Source organism: Moschus berezovskii, chromosome 6, assembly GCF_049115385.1.
Source record: "Moschus berezovskii isolate FMDL1 chromosome 6, NW_MosBer_1.0, whole genome shotgun sequence".
Taxonomy (NCBI): Eukaryota; Metazoa; Chordata; class Mammalia; order Artiodactyla; family Moschidae; genus Moschus; species Moschus berezovskii.
In genome coordinates this window covers 99,095,147-99,112,945 of record NC_142465.1, presented here as the reverse complement: position 1 = coordinate 99,112,945, position 17,799 = coordinate 99,095,147, and positions in this window count along the sequence as shown.

The window sequence follows — 17,799 nt, the reverse complement described above, 5'->3', positions numbered from 1 at the left end:
TATGTATATATATATATATATATATACACATAATTTATTTATTTATTTATCTGTCATGTCTGACTCTTTACGACCCCATGGACTGACTGCAGCATGCCAGGCTTCTCTGTCCATCACCAACTCCCAGAGCTTGCTCAAACTCATATCCATCGAGTTGATGATGCCATCCAACCATCTCATTCTCTGTTGTCCCCTTCTCCTCCTGCCTTCAATCTTTCCCAGCATTAGGGTCTTTTCAAATGAGTCAGTTCTTCGCATCAGGTGGCCAAGTATTGGAGTTTCAGCTTTAGCATAAATCCTTCCAATGAACATTCAGGACTGATTTCCTTTAGGATTGACTGGTTTAATCTCCTTGCAGTCCAAGGGACTCTCAAGAGTCTTCTCCAACACCACAGTTCAAAAGCATCAATTCTTCAGCACTCAGCTTTCTTTCAGTCCAACTCTCACACCCATACATGACTACTGGAAAAACCATAGCTTTGACTAGATGAACCTTTGTCTGCAAAGTAATGTCTCTGCTTTTTAATATGCTATCTAGGTTGGTCATAAATATATGATATATATATATATGTCACATATGACATATATATATATAAATACATACATATATATATATAGCTGAATCACTTTTCTATGCAGCTGAAACTAATACAACATTGCAAGATAACTATATTTCAATTAAAAAAAAGTGCACTCCCTAAACACACACAAACTCAATTCTTTCTTTCTCCTTCTTCCTTTGATTTTACTTTGCCTTCTTTTTTCTTAGCACTTATCACAATCTGTGATCATCTTGTTCAATTATTCATTGTCTGTTTCCCTCATGTAAATTCTGTGAGAGTAGGGATTTATCACTCGTAGTTATTGCTCTATCCCCAGTGTTGGACAGAATTAATTGAATAAATGAATGAGGAGAAATTTGAGCTGAGTTATGAAGAATATGTATTGGTTTTTCAAGAGAAAAAGTAGTGCATGTGTGGGAGGGCCCAGGGAGGACAGCAGAATGTACAGAAGAACAGGATAATGCAAAGGAACCAGAGCACCTTGGAAGGAATTTAGAGGGAAATAAAAAGGATTGGTGGGTTTTCATTCACTCTGTAAGTGAGAGAGTAAGTAAATGAGTGAATGAGCGCATGATTGAATTAATGACCAGGTTTTGGTCTTAAAGAACACAGAAGCATAGATGGGTGGAATAGAAGACAGGAAGTGGGGATAATTGAGAAGGCTGGTCTTCTACTAAGAGGAAAATAAGGAAGACCTGAATGAAGAAAGTGGGAGCAGAGAAGAGAGACCACACCTGAGAAGCAAATAGAGCTGTGATGTGATTGAACATAGAGGGAGAAGTTGAAGGCAGAGGATTCTGACAGAAGTGTCTGGATGGGTAGGGGTGCCATTGACCACACAGTAAAACCAGGATCGGTGAAAGGAGGTGAGCTGCGCAGAAAAGTCACCCTGTGTTATAAATCTCAGGATTAAAGTCTCTCTAATACGTAGGTGGAACTGTGGCCCTAAGTGCAAAGTGAAGACAGAAGACAGGTTTGGAATAGCATGGATGCCTTTATCTTCAGGAAAATAGAATAAGGCACAAAATTTAAGGGTAATTTAAGAGAGCAAGAGGTGGAGGGAGGAAGAAGAATGTCCACCAAAAACAGGGAAGCACATAATAGTGAGATTTGAGGAAAACTGGAAGTTTAAGCCCCTGAGAACAAGCATGTGCTGTCTGGCTCACTGCTCCAGCCTCAGTGTCCTGGCAGAGGGTAAAGAGACACGCAAATACATGTGGAAAAGGGAGGAAGGGAAAGAAGGGGAAAAGGAAGGGATGGAAAGAAGCTTGAAAGGAGGGACTAGGACCACGAAGGTGGCAAGAAGGATAATGAGAATGAAGAGCTCAAATTTATTTTATTAAGGGTCTATAACATGACAGAGACCATTCTAAGCAGCTTCTGTGGCTTGTCTCATTCTAGTCTCACAACACCCTTGTGAATTAGGGATGATGCTGATGATGACTGCCTCTCTATAGACGAGAAAATGAAGCCCAGAGAGGTGAACCTACCCCAGGTTACACAGGAGGTAAACGACAGAAGCAAGATTTCAAGTCCAGTCATCTTCCTCCGAAGCCCACTTGGCACAGATAGAAGAGTGTGCTTTGTGAGGGCCCTTGAGGGAAGAGGATTTCAATGGAGGGGCAGCTCTGTGGCCTGGGGAGGGGAAAGGAAGGAGAAGAAGTGGAGAGAGCAAACGTAGACTCCTACTGCAAGGAAGGAAGAGGGACCCATTGTAGCTGGAAAGGAACACAAGAGTGGCAGAAGCCGTTTGGTGTTTTTAATGAGCGAGTCTGGAGCATGTGGACTCGCTACAGTCTGTTTACATCACACCCCAGAATTGCTAAAAAGAAAAATGAGGGGGTTGGATGAGAAGACACTCGGGTTACTTCCAACTCTGATTCTACTATTCCACAACTTCGAAATTCTTTCTCCGTGGAGCCAGATGGAATATTTCACTCAATAACATTAGCTGGAAAAATGATTTAATATACTTTTAAAGAGGTAGTTAAATAGAAACCCTAGCCTCTTTATTTGAGTTTCCTTATAATTCATGAGTTTTTCATCTTTTCCCATCCTGGTTAGTGACATTTCTTGTCTTTATGAGGAGCCTAAAGTTTTTCTTTGTCTTTAGGCCCAAAAGAGCCTAATGACATATTGTTACTTTCTTTTCGTAAGTTAGGAAAGGGTCAGGGTCATCTGGGTTCACATCCTTTTCCTCCTTGCCTTTTCCCTTTTGTACCCTACTCCTCCTTCCACAGGAAAAAGTTAATTTAAGTGTAGGCAGTTATAGACAAGACATAATGTTTCTTTCACAATATGTCTTAAACTATGTAATCATTACTGTTGTTTCCTGCAATTCTTTCTCCACTAACAATTCCTTGAAACCGTTCCTTTCCCCCAATTTTCTTTCTTTTAAGCTAAACTTTTCCTTTCCTGCTCCTCTATAAGCAACTGGAGTGTACACATACCATACACACACACACTCTGGAATTCATAGTCCCAGAAATTATCCTAGACTCTCCTTTTCCCTCTGATTCTTCTTTTCCCTCTATTCTCACCACACAGAGCCCTTTCAGTGACACACATTCCTATCTTTTTCATGCCTTTGCCCAGCTTTTCTATCTCTGCTGCTGACAAGGACTCAGTCGTGTCCGACTCTTTGCAACCCAAGGACTGTAGCCTGCCAGGTTCCTCTGTCCATGGGATTTTTCCAGGCAAGAATATTGTAGTGGGTTGCCATTCCCTTCTTCAGGGAATCTTCCCAACCCAAAGATCAAACTCAGGTCTCCTGCATCTCCTGCACTGACCAATGAATTCTTTACCAACTTGTGCCACCTGGGAAGCCTTTTCTATCTCTAGTTGCTCCTTTTCTGATCCACATGATATCAGTTTCCAATGATTTACTAGCAGGGCTATGAGGATGGGGAAAGAGGTTGGCTATGGAAAACACAAGACTCATTTCTTTTCTGGCTTTGGGATGTGTTTTCACACTTACCCAAACTGGTATATACCCAATTTTGGAAAATCACAGCACTTCAAACAAAGTAAAGCTCTACTTGGAAGACATATCTCAAACGGAATTATGAAGCTATCCACTCAGCTAATCTTTGCTCATTTTGATTCTGGGCATCCCTCCAGACAATGGATGAATAGCGTTATCTCTTAGACAAATGCAAATAATCTTCCCAGAGAGATCTTTATTTTCCGCTCTAAAACATGATATCTTCCTAGCTTTCAATTCCCTGGAGCAAGGTGATAATTAAAGTGTTTCAGGTTCAAAGGCAGTCTCTCTGAAATTCCTGATGAGCGAGCTTCAGACAGAAGAGTAAACAGAGATGGCAATGATATCATAAGTGAAACAGGTTACGATGTTAATAACATGTTGAAAATAAGACGTGTCTGCCTAGTATCAATAATTGACTCTGTTCACATTTTCCTGACACATGTGAATCCAAATCCCATCATTCATAATAGTCTCTATTTTGGCAGGCGTATTCACCAAGCAAAGACGAACAGAGTGGAGATAAAGCATCTTTGTCAGTACTCTAGCCAATACCATGATGGCACCTCATTATAAAGAGACCTAAAACAGTTCGTGACAGCAAGCAGCCTCTTTCTAGAAAGACCACAAATCTCCATATCTCTGAAGCCAAATAATGATTTGCACCTTTTATCTTTACAGGCTGTGCCTTTGAAATTATAAAACATGTTAGAATACTCAGCAATGATCTGTGCTAACCCAAGTACTTCTTTCTTTATATATAAGCAAAATTTTCAAGTACTGACAATCCTGATAATTCTTAACCAATTTAATCCGCTTAATCAGCAAGGGTTCCTTCTCTTATTTGTGATAAGAATTATTCTCATGGTATTTGATACAATTAAAAATAGATAATATCTTCAGTCTATTTTTCCTTATTTCTGTTTTTTCTTGATTAAAAGAAAGCTGAATCTGAATTGTTAAACCAGGAAAATGTTGCATTGGCTAAGAATATGGAACTTTTTAGTTCAAAACAATTAATTGGCAAAAGGCCAATGCAAATGCTTGCTGTCTATTCAAATTTTATATCTGTTTTTACAAAGGCTAAAAATATCTAGAACATGTGATTTATGCCACCTCACCGTGAGAATTCATCTGTATATGATAATGTAAGATGCATCTGTAAAAGAAAAAATTTTCCCTAAATGAGTTTTTGGATTTCCTGTATTCCTGGGGCACAATAATCTCTGGATGTTTCACAAAACCCATCTTCTAGAGCTTCTGATACTCTTCCCTAAGGGTCAGTGGGAAGAAGCTTCCTTTTTACTTTCTCTGGGAGGAAAGACCAAAACAACTTTCAGGCCACCATTCTCTCTCATGACCTCCTGTCCTTCCCTGCTCTTAGCTCCCAGGGGTCATGCCAAAGATTGCTGGTTTTAATCCAACTTTTCAAACTGAGGGCTTGGAGAAGCAACTTAGAGCTGCATAACATTTTTCTCTATTTTATAAGACATTAGATAAAAAGATTATTCAAAAAAACTGACTTTCAAACCCCTAAATGGCCTTGGCCATGCTTTCATTGGCTGAGTCTAAGAGACCACTGTGGTCCCAAGACTCTTTAAGAGGTGGAATTTTATTTCTGAAATGGATTTTGGACCATATGCAATATATGTAAGAAAGTTGTCTTTTCCAGCCACAGTGGAAAACATCTGTTTTACTAATGGATTTGAGTCTATTTGCCAGAATAACCTCCCAGATGTTTTGAAAACTCTAAACAACTGCAGCCTTTCGGATCTGCTCTGGTTCAAAACTTGATTTACTAAGAAAACATGTAGGTCTGTAACATAAATGAAAATGAAAATATTTCTCTTAATGAATCCTTAATACCAAAATATTTTAGGTATGGCCTCAGATTAATGGTCTTTCATAGATTTTTTTCTTCTCAGGATATGCATTTAGACATGTATATACATAACTTCTTAGAAGGGATTAGAGTGTGAATAGAAAATTATTTCCACTCTTCGGAATCTAACTAGTGCTACTATTAGACTATTTAGGTTCCTTTTTCAATTCCCCAGCTTTCAGTAAACGTGCGCCTGCTGTCATTTCAGTCGTGTCTGACTCTTTGCGGCCCAGTGGATTGTAGTCCACCAGGCTCCTCTGTCCATGGGATTTCCCAGGCAAGAGTACTGGAGTGGGTTGTCATTTCCTTCTCCAAGGGATCTTCCTGACCCAGGAATCGAACTTGCATTTCATGCAATGGCAGGTGAGTTCTTTACCACTAATGCCACTGGGAAGACTTTTCCTTCCATTTCTGTGTTCTATTCAATTTTCTTCTTCCTCCTTTATGAAATCCTCTAGAAGATCACACTCTTATGTCTTCTACAATTCAGAAATGCAAAATGTTTTAAAAGAAAATTCCAAACAAGACAGAACAAATCTATTATGTATTAAAATTCAGTATGTATTTCCCTTATAAATATTTTCCAGTGAGTCAACTCTTCGCATGAGGTGGCCAAAGTATTGGAGTTTCAGCTTTAGCATCAGTCCTTCCAATGAACACCCAGGATTGATCTCCTTTAGAATGGACTGGTTGGATTTCCTTGCAGTCCAAGGGACTCTCAAGAGTCTTCTCCAACACCACAGTTCAAAAGCATCAATTCTTCGGTGATCCGCTTTCTTCACAGTCCAACTCTCACATCCATACATGACCACTGGAAAAACCATAGCCTTGACTAGACGGACCTTGGTTGGCAAAGTAATGTCTCTGCTTTATAATATGCTATCTACGTTGGTCATAGCTTTCCTTCCAAGGAGTAAGCATCTTTTAATTTCATGGCTGCAATCAGCATCCGCAGTGATTTTGGAGCCCCCAAAAATAAAGTCTGACACTGTTTCCACTGGAAAAGACTCTGATGCTGGGAGGGATTGGGGGCAGGAGAAGAAGGGGACAACAGAGAATGAGATGGCTGGATGGCATCACCGACTCGATGGACATGAGTTTGAGTGAACTCTGGGAGTTGGTGATTGTCTGGTGTTGGGAGGTCTGGTGTGCTGTGATTCATGGGGTCGCAAACAGTTGGACATGACTGAGTGACTGAACTGAACTGAACTTTTATATGCTTCATTACATGTTAAACATATGTTTTTAAACAGCAAGAACTTATAATTTGAGTATTTTTTAGTTGCTACAGTTGGTCAGTCATTTCTAATGATCGCACCTCTTTTCATTCATTCCCTAGAATGTAGGCTTCATCTTGCTCAACTTTTCATTGCGTGCCTGCATGCTCAGTTACTTCAGTCCTGTCTGACTCTTTGAGAACTTTGCATTACCAGTGCCGAAAGAAGAGCAGCTGGTAAACATTCAATTATCATTTGTTGACTACATCTAACATTCCCTAGATGGGGGAGGTGAGTGGGTATTATGCCCCAGGAACCAGGCTAAGTAACCTTACAAACACACACTCCATATATATTCCATGTAAACTTCTCAGGAACTCAAGTAAGAATTATTATCCCTACTGTACAACTAAAGGAAGCAGAAACTCAGAGAGGGAGGAGAGTAATCTATCCAAATTTACACAGGTAGAAAGTTGCAAATTACTTAGCTCCAAAGAAGGCTCTTTGAATAAAATGAGAGATAAACAAGACCCATACAAATTCTTTTTTTTCCCCCATTTCCCTCTCTGGTGGCTGGTTCTGAAGAAGACTTTAAAAATAGAATTGACAGAGTAGCATTGAAACATATGCATTACCCAATGTAAAATAGTCAGTGGAAATTTGCTGTATGACGCAGGGAGCTCAAACCCTTTTCTGTGACAACCTAAAGGGGTGGAATTGGGATGGAGATTCAGGAGAAAGGAGACATATGTATACCTAGTGTTGATCCATATTGATGTGTGGCAGAAACCAACACAATATTGTAAAGCAATTACCCTCCAATTAAAAATACACAGTATTTTTTAAAGAAATTTAACTCTTCTTCCCTAATATAGAAAAGCTGGAAGGGTCCAGAATTATTTAGTCATGATTTTGTAGTCAAGATATTTCTGCAATCACAGTAGACAAAAAGCAGTGAACTTAAATTGAGCTGAATAGAAGTTTGGGGAGTACCTTGGCAGGAACCCGGTTATCCACCTTTGATCAAAGTTCACTGGACTTGGCTCTGTGTGTGTGTGTGTGTGTGTGTGTGTGTGCTCAGTCATGTTTGACTCTCAGTCTCTATGGACTGCAGCCCACCAGGCTCCTCCACCCATGGGATTCTCCAGGCAAGAATACTGGAGTGGGTTTCCATTTTCTTCTCCAGGGCATCTTCCTGACCTCGACTCTATTTCCTAAGAAGAATCGTAGGTGAGATCCTCAAATGGCTTTACATTTTCTGATGTAACTTTCATCCTGAAGTAAAAATCAGAATTACAGTCAATGGTATGGTCCAAAATGTAAATAGAAAACTATCAGAAAATTTACTAATATTTGCTGTCATCCTGTTAAGTTACATATATACATACTGAAAATACAGTCCTTAGAAATTATGATGTTTGCTTTTTTGCATATTTATGCAATTTAAATGCATCAACATAATCATTAATTTATTCAACAGATAGTTGTTGAATATCTGCCAGCTATAAAGTAATTGGTGGTACAAAAGAGTTATTGAAATCTAGTAATCAATATAAATCATGTGAAAAAAGATTCAAATTTGTTGTCAAAAATAATAAAAGGACAAAATGTTTTGAGATTTCAGAGTGAGGAAGGGTTATAAATAGCAAATGGGAATCAATGGTGATTTTGACGTATTCATCTTTATATTTTAGCGTATGTCTTACTTACAGGAATAATAATCAAAGTTTTTGAACAAAAGCCATTTGTCAGGACTTCCCTGGTGGTCTAGTGGTTAAGACTTCATGTTCCAATGCAGGGGTGCAGGTTTGATCCCTAGTCAGGGAACAAGGATCCCACATGCTTCAGGGCTTGGCCAAAAAAAAATTATTTTTCAGACACTGTGTGAGCCGTTTGTGGCACTATTGAATTGATTAGAATTGCTTTTAGCTGCCATTTGCGTAAACAATAGTGAGCTGCCATTTGCTTAAACATTAGTGAGACATTTAGATATTTCACTCAAAAAGAAGTCTGGATGTAGGCAATTCAACAGCAGAGGAAGGGTTTCAGTAATATCACAAACAACATGGGTTCCTTCCATCTTTACCCTCTGCCAGTTTTGTGATTGCAAGATGGTTAACGGACTTTCTTTAGCATCATGTGCTCAGACAAAAACCTTAAAAGTGAAGAGAAAAGCTGTATTCTCCTTAAGCGCCTCTGTTATAGGGAAGGAAATGACTTCTAAATGTTCCCAGTTCACTTTCCCCATGTCTTTTTGGCCAGACTTGGCTCACATACTCTTCCCTAGAGCAATTGATGATGACGAGGGATAGCATTGTCATGATATAGTAACACATGTACTGCCTTCTCGCCTTCTCTCAAGACCTCAATTTAAATAAGCAGAAGGCAATGGCAAGCCACTCCAGTACTCTTGCCTAGAAAATCGCATGGACAGAGGAGTCTGGTGGGCTGCAGTCCATGGGGTCGCTACTAGTCGGACACGACTGAGCGACTTCACTTTCACTTTTCACTTTCACACATTGGAGAAGGAAATGGCAACCCACTCCAGTGTTCTTGCCTGGAGAATCCCAGGGACGGCAGAGCCTGGTCGGCTGCCGTCCATGGGGTCGCACAGAGTCGGACACGACTGAAGCGACTTAGCAGCAGCAGCATGTTTGCATTGATAGTAGAATTTTTAAATTACTCTTTTTAATATAATTATTATAACAGTTTTCGATTTGTCAACCATGGCTACAGTCCAGTCCATCAAAGCTATATTTATCTTATTTTAGTACCAAAAAGCAATAAGTATTGTTTAGATAGAAATGGTGATTCACTGAGGTAAAATTACATTCAATATCTTTGTCATTTTGCCCAATCTGTGATCCTAAAATTTTACTGAGTGGATTTCCAGCTCCAAACTTGAGAATGAAAACTAGTCCATGTGAAGTTATTATTGTTATGTTAGAGAAAGTATGTGGCCAGTAGATTTAATTCTAATTCCAGCAGGAATTAGATTAATAAGGCAAGCATATTTGAAATTATTGTACATGCCAGTGTCATTGTCTGCTTGAATTCAGTGTGTTAGTTTCTTTCCACCTTTTATGTTTAACCAGAGTTCCAGCTTTCCACTTTATTCAGTCCAAATATTAAAGTAGTAACTCTATTCTTATTGCGTGTAACATGAGAGAACTATTTAACATTAAAAAAAGGAATTTGTCTTAACATCATGTGTCTTTGAAACTGCAATATGAATATTTTTATTTACGGATTTTTCTTCACCTAAACCATATTTCTAAGACTATATTCCAGTCATCTATTACTGCATGACAGACCACCCCAAATGTAAAACCACAATTCAAAAAGACACATATACCCCACATGTACCCCAATGTTCATTGCAGCACTATTTACAATAGCCAGGACAGGAAAGCAAGCTAGATGTCCATTAACAGATGAATGGATAAAGAAGTTGTGGTACTTATATACAACGGAATATTACTCAGCCATGAAAAGGAACAAAATTGGGTCATTTGTAGTGATGAGGATGAACCTAGAGTTTGTCACACAGAGCAGAGCAAGACCAAAAGGGAAAAACAAGCATCATATATTATTGCCTATAAGTGGAATCTAGAAAAATGGTACGGATGAAACTACTGGCAGGGCAGGAATAGAGACACAGACACAGAGAATGGATTATGGACACGGGGAAAAATAGGGTGGGACAAATTGAAAGAGCAGCATTGATATATGCACACTACCATGTGTAAACTAGCTGGTGGGAAGCTCTGTAAAATAGCACAGAGAGCTCAGCTCGGTGCTCTTGGATGACCAAGATGGGTGGGATGGAGGTCACAATAATAATCTTTTTTTTTTTCTGCTCCTGAGTCTGCAGTTTGCAGGGGGCTTTATTGGAATGGCATGTTTTGTCCACCACAGCGTCAGTTGGGGGCAACTTAACTGGGGCAGAATCCACTTCCAACATGGCTCATTTACTTAGCTGGCAAGTTGCACTGGCTCTACTGCAAACTCCACCGGGGCTATTGGCTGGGTACCTTGGGTGCTCTATGCAGGAGGTTCTCCATGTGGGCCTCTCCACAGGACCGCTTGGGCTTCCTCATAGTGCAGCAGTCAGGTTCCAGGAACTAATATTCCAACAGAAAGTTGAAACTGTCTGTATCTTCAGGCTTAGGTCAGAAATTGTCTTAGCGTCAATTCTGCTGTGTTGTACAAGTCACACAAACCTTATTGAAAGCAAGTGGACATAAATTCCTTCGTTTACAAATACTGCAGGATTAGACATTTTAGTGTCATCTAATGTAGCCAAACTTTTGTTTGTTTGTTTTTGCCATGCCATGCGACATGTGGGATCTTAGTTCCCTGAATGGGGATGGAACACTTGCCCCCTGCACTGGAAGCATAGAGTCTTAACACTGGACAGCCAGGGAAGTCAAACTTTTAGAAATAGAAAGTAGAAAGTGGCTGACAGAGTTTGAGGGGAGGGGGAATGGAGAAACTGTTAATGCAGTGGATATAAGCTTCAGTTTTGCAAGATGAAAAGTTCTCAAGATGTTACACAACAATACAAATATACTTAACAGTACTGAACTGGTGACTCAGGCAGTAAAGGATCTGCTGCAATGCTGGAGACCTGGGTTCAATCCCTGGGTCGGGAAGATCCCCTGAAGAAGGGAATGGCTACCCACTCCAGTATTCTTGCCTGGGAAATCTCATGGATAGAGGAGCCTGGCAGGCTACAGTCCATGGAATCACAAAGAGTTGACACGACTAAGCAACTGAACAACACAAACAACACTGAACTGTTCACTTAAAAATGGTTAAGATGACAAAGTTTATGTGTTTTTTTACCACAATAAAAAATGAAAAAAATTTTAATAATCATTATTTTGATAAGAAGAGTGTCAAAAAATATGACTGTCTTTAAACTTCACAGACTGGAATGAGGATTTGGTTCTATATTCAAAGTTCATTCTCATGGAAATTCTCTATTCTTTATGATATAGTATGTCCAAACCCTGAAAATTACAAATTTTGTAAATAAAAACCACAGTACAAATATAGTAGAGTTTAAGTACAGAAGCTACCATCATTTTTGGCATTAAAAATAGCCTAGGTTAAAACTTTAACTGGAAACATCAACATCCTCTGATATCTAAAATTAAATTGTATATTTTATAGTTTATAAATTATGCTAATGCTACATATTATTTTAGATAATTATTTTGTTTGGGTTTTGAGCATTAGAGTCAAAACCTGATTTTTTTTTTCTTTTTAAAAGTTGCCTGCAAATATTTGCAAATTTGAAGTTGCAATTAACAACAATTTGTAATCACAGAACTCCAATGTTTTTTTTACTTTGTGTGTGTGCGTGTGGCATCACTTTACCCTTACAATATATACTTTATTACATTTTTAGGTAACAACAATAAAGCCTAGGTGTGTTAATTAACTTTTTCTCCAAGATTACTAAAAATACTAGCTACAGAATCAAGACTCAAGTTCAGTTGCCAATAAATGCCTTTTTACTCAGAAAATTGGTCAGAACCAGTGCTGATAATGAAGCAATTTTGGTGTATTATTTAATTTGATAATAATGACTATGTAAGAAATGCCCCTTGCTTATACTTCCATGCTCTAATCAAATACTTCTTAATTAGGTAAGGTATTTTTCCTTTTTAAAAAGCAATATTTTAATTCTATAACCTGTTAAATATTTTTAAATTGTATTTTGATATTTAGTTATAAGAAAGTGAACTAGAACAGGGATTTTTCCATATGGAGTTAAATGGAATTTGGTAGGTATCTTCTGATAGTAAACAAATAAAAGTCATTTTTACATACTGAGAGAACAGTGCTAAGTCAGTATCAGGCACACTGAGGTAGTTTCCAATTAGCTTTTTTATTTTTTTTATGAGGATGATGTGCTTGAACTTTATAGAAATTGAAAGGTTTCATGATACAGTAAAGGACAAATCTTATGAGTTTTCTTCGATTTATCATTTGACTGCTATAGAGAAAGATGCCACTTTATTTCTTTGATCTGTGAGAAAATTCTCTGTTCTCTAGTTTTACAGGCATCATTAATATTGTTTGTCACTTACTGTTCAACAACAATGTGCAAGGTTAGGAATGAGCGGTCACAGCCATAAAGAGAGAGGATAAAAAATAAGGAGGTATTTGTACGGCTAGGATCTTTCCTTCCAAGGATAAGCTATTCAGAGTTTCTAGTACTGTTAATCAGAGGACCACTTCTTTCTGGAAAACTGTGATGATAATGCTATCTTTCACTGGTTTTATTTTACCTAACCAGTAGCTTCTTCACAGTCTAAAACAAGTCTATCTCCTCTTTAGTTGGCAAAATTTAAGTATGGTCTGTAGATAGTTGCTCATTCATGTCTGACTCTTTGCAACCTCATGGACTGTAACCCACCAGGTTCCTCTGTCCATGGAATTCTCCAGGCAAGAATACTGGAGCAGGTTGCCATGTCCTCCTCCAGGGGATCTTCCCAACCCCCAGGGATTGAACCCAGGTTACCTGCATTGCAGGTGGATCTTTACAATCTTAGCCAATGGGGAAGCCCTCAGTAGACTAGATAGTAGTGCTCTATTAATGTTAATCTCCTGATTTCAATCACTGTCCTGTGGGTATGGAAGAGAATGTCTTGGTTTTAGGAAATACACATGAATTATTACGAGAAAGAAGAGCTGTATGTCTACAATGTACTCTCCAATGTTTCAGAACAAAAGTAATAATACGTGTGCTTGTTTACATATGTGTGAGCAAGATTGAACGATAAAGTGAAAGAGTTAAAATGTGAACAGTGGGGAATATGGGTGAAGGGTGTACAGGAATTCTTTGTATTGTTTCTAAAACTTTTTCTGCAGGTCTGACTCCTCTTTCTGCCTGGCGACCCTCATGTCTGCAGTGTTGCTCCTGGTACTTTTCTATTATAATTCTACATTTCCTGATCACAACACCTAATATTTTGGCTTCTAACCCAATGGCAAGCCACTCCAGTACTATTGCCTAGAAAATCCCATGGATGGAGGAGCCTGGTGGGCTGCAGTCCGTGGGGTCGCTAAGGGTCGGACACGACTGAGCGACTTCACTTTCACTTTTCACTTTCACACATTGGAGAAGGAAATGGCAACCCACTCCAGTGTTCTTGCCTGGAGAATCCCAGGGACAGGGGAGCCTGGTGGGCTTCCGTCTATGGGGTCACACAGAGTCGGACACGACTGAAGTGACTTAGCAGCAGCAGCAACCCAAAGTTCTGTACTAGGTTCCACACCTGTGAGGGCTTCTCCGGTGGCTAAGCAGTAAAGAATCCACCTGAAATGCAGGAGACACAGAGACACAGGTTCAATCCCTGGGTTGGGAAGATCTCCTGGAGAAGGAAGTGGCAACCCACTCCAGTATTCTTGCCTGGGAAATCCCATGGACAGAGGAGCCTGATAGGCTTCAGTTCATGGGATTGCAACAGAGTTGGACATGACTGAGGATTAAATAACAAGGATAACACCTATAAGCCAGTATCTCTACCTGTACATCCTACAAGATCTTGTCCTTCTTCCAAATCATTGACAATTGGTCCCCTTCGCTCATGTTCACTAGCTCAGTAGGTTCTATTCATTTCTTCTTAAAATATGCTCATTCTACCTGAAGGGGTGGGTGGGAGTGAAGTCCAAGAGGGAGAAGATATTTGTATACTATGACTGATTCACTTTGTTGTACAGCAGAAAGGAACACAACATTGTAAAGCAATTATCCTCCAAATAAAAATAAATCAAAAGGAAACGTGCTCATGTTTGCCAGATCCTTTTCATCCCCATTACCACTAACATCTTTCAGGCCTATATTTCTTTCCTAGATCATTACAAAGGTCTCCTTACAGGTCAAATTTTCTAGTTTCACTCCAAACCATCCTGTGAACTGCCGCCAGATGACTGTCCTTAAAAACAACTAAGAGCATGTGACTACCATACTTAAAATGTCTTCCCTCATTGTTTAGAGTGGAGTCCAGTCTTTCCCTTCAAATATAATAAGCCCTCCAAAACACGGTCTTTGCCTTCCTTTCAATTATCTTTCTCCTCCACATATTGCCCAAACTATTCATCGTTTCCTGAAAGAGACATCATATTTTTTCATGCCTCCATACCTTCATTATTCGGCCACCTGATGCAAAGAACTGACTCATTGGAAAAGACTGATGCTGGGAAAGACTGAGGGCAGGAGGAGAAGGGGGCAACAGAGGATGAGATGGCTGGATGACATCACCGACTCAATGGACATGAGCAAACCCTGGGAGGCAATGAAGGACAGGGAAGCCTGGCATGCTGCCGTCCATGGGGTCGCAAAGAGTCAGACATGACTGAGTGACTGAATAATAAAATACCTTCACACACAGGCACGCATACACCCTTTTGAATGAAATTATTTCTTTCTTCTCTTCATAGCTATATTGTCTCTGTTTACCAAGCCCTTGAGTAAACACAACCCTCTCTTTGAAGCTTTCTCTCGTCCCTCCTTCTCTGCTGCAGGTGGTTTATTGCTAAATGTATCGTGCAACCAATTTTGCCTTGACCAAACATAGCTTCTATTATTACACTTTCAGGATTGTATTTCTATTATTTTTTCATGTTTATCTTCTGCAGAAAAGCATGAGTTCTTTGAGACAGGGAACCTGACTTGTTACCAGCAGCATATAGTTGCAGAAACTTCCACAAAACCTACCAATTAAGTTATGTAGTATAAGTGGAAGAAAAAATGTGAAGATAAGCCACACTAAATATAGAATGCTTATTAATTTCTGAAATTGTGTTAAGAGACAGAGCTACATTTTACTCTGAGAGAGAAAAGGCTTAAAATTAAATATGCAGACAAAGTAACACTTTGAAATACAGTTACAATAAAAAAAAATTCAGTCTGTCAGGTTTAAATAAGTAGTATCAGATGCTTTCCTATGTAACAATTAAACCCAGAAATTTTTCAGAAAACATGATTAGAAAAAACAAATGGAAATAATAAATATTCCAAACAATTGCAGAGGCACAACATAATGAAATTTATTTGCTATTGTTTAGAAGTTTTAATATTATGAAAATCATAATGTGGAATAATGTGAAACAGACAAAATAATCAGTAGAAAAGGAAGAAACAAAATTACAAATAACAGTAGTAATAATAATAATCGCTACTGTTTATTGGTTATTACATGCCAGGCACTATGCTGGAACTCTATATATTTTATCTCATTCTAGTCTCAGAACAATCCTCAATGTAGGTATTATTGTTTATCCCATTTACCAATGAAGAACCTGTGTCTTAGGGAAGTTAATTAAATTACCGAAGTCACATAGTCTAGTAAGTAACAGAGCCAGGTCTTAAAGTCTGACTTGGAAATCCAAGCTCTTACCTATTGCACTAAAACAGAAATAATTCTTTAACCATGTTTGACAATGTTTCTCTTGTCCCTTAGTGAGGAGAAGCTAGGAATCACATAGAATCTCCAGGGGACTTCCCTGGTGGTCCAGTGGTTAAGAACCCACCTTCCAGTGCAGGGGACGCAGGTTCAATTCCAGGTTGGGGAACTAAGATCCCACAAACCTCAGAACAACTAAGCCTGTGTGCCACAACTACTGAGCCCGTACACCACAACTAGAGATTTCATGCACTGCAATGAAAAGATCCCACGAGGCAGCAAAGACCCCACACAGCGCAACTAATACCAGATACTGCCAAATAAATAAATTAATATTTTTGGAAAGAATCAAACTCTTTAATTATAGTACTTGGATGAGACTAAATTTTGTGATCATGCTCTTGCAATCATGAGAGCAGCAGTTGGGAATGGTGTATTCCCTGAAGGGAATATATATTTACCATGTCATTCATCTATCCACTAAGTAAATCTCCAACCATAATTGAGAATCAGACAGCCAGTGACAGCTGGAGATGTGAGAAGAGAGAAGTTTCCCATGTCTTGGGCTAGAAAGCAATTGATCTTTGTTCCCCAATAAAAGAGATAGGAAATGGTCTTGGTGGAAATTGATGACCTGCTGCTGGCACATAGTCAAAGTGTTTGCCTAATCAGAGAAGGGGGTCAAAAATTGGAATTTGTGCAGAAGTTATATGTTCTCACTAGTTATCTATTTTGTATATAGTATCAATAGCGTATGTAAGTCAATCTCAATCTCCCATGTCATCCCACCACCACCCCCTTTCCCCCTTGGTGTCCATATGTTTGATCTCTATGTCTGTATTATATCTACTTTGCAAATCCATCTATACCATTTTTCTAGATTCCACACAAATGTGTTAATACATGATATGTATTTTTCTGTTTCTGACTTACTTCACTCAATATGATAGTCTCTAAGTCCATATACGTCTCTACAAATGACCCAGTTTCATTACTTTTTATGACTGCCTGATTGCTAATTCCTCTCCTACCAGCCTTCTGCCACCACACACAGGCCCTTAAATTCAAACATACTGAGTTATGAGCATTTGTCCAAATGTGCTCTTCTCTGTTTTGCATTTGGACACATGATACTGTTTCTGTGTGTAATTCATTTCCCCAAACTCTTCCCTCATTCTGTCTCTGAAATTGATTCCTTTGGGTCCAGTTCAAGAGTCATCTTTTCTAAGAAAACTTTCAGGATTAGAATTGAGTTTAGTATGCTCTGCTCTCCATTAAAATTCTGTGGAGACTTGAGCTTTAGACTTTATCACACTGCATTGTTTACCTATCTACTTCCTTTTTACACCACGTGCTTCTGAGGTGCCTGGCCCAGGGCAGGACACGGTGATATTTGTCGAGGGAGTGAATGGCCAGTAATCCTTTTATTCATCCATAGTCATTGCTTTAGTCCTAGGAGATTTGCATGCACCCTTTCTTGTGTGAAAGTTCTGTAGACTGGAGGCTGGCTCTTCCTTTAATTTGCAAGTAAGTCCAATAGAAATTGAAATTAGTAAGGAGGGCAGAAAAGGACTTAAAATGAAAAATTTGACAGTATTTTTTTTCTTCCTTAGTTATATTCATTGAAGTTATTACTGATATTTTCATGTATTTAATATATGAATTAAATTGATGATACTTAGGATATGGCCAAATGTATAACATATATAACATATATTATTTACTATTTTCA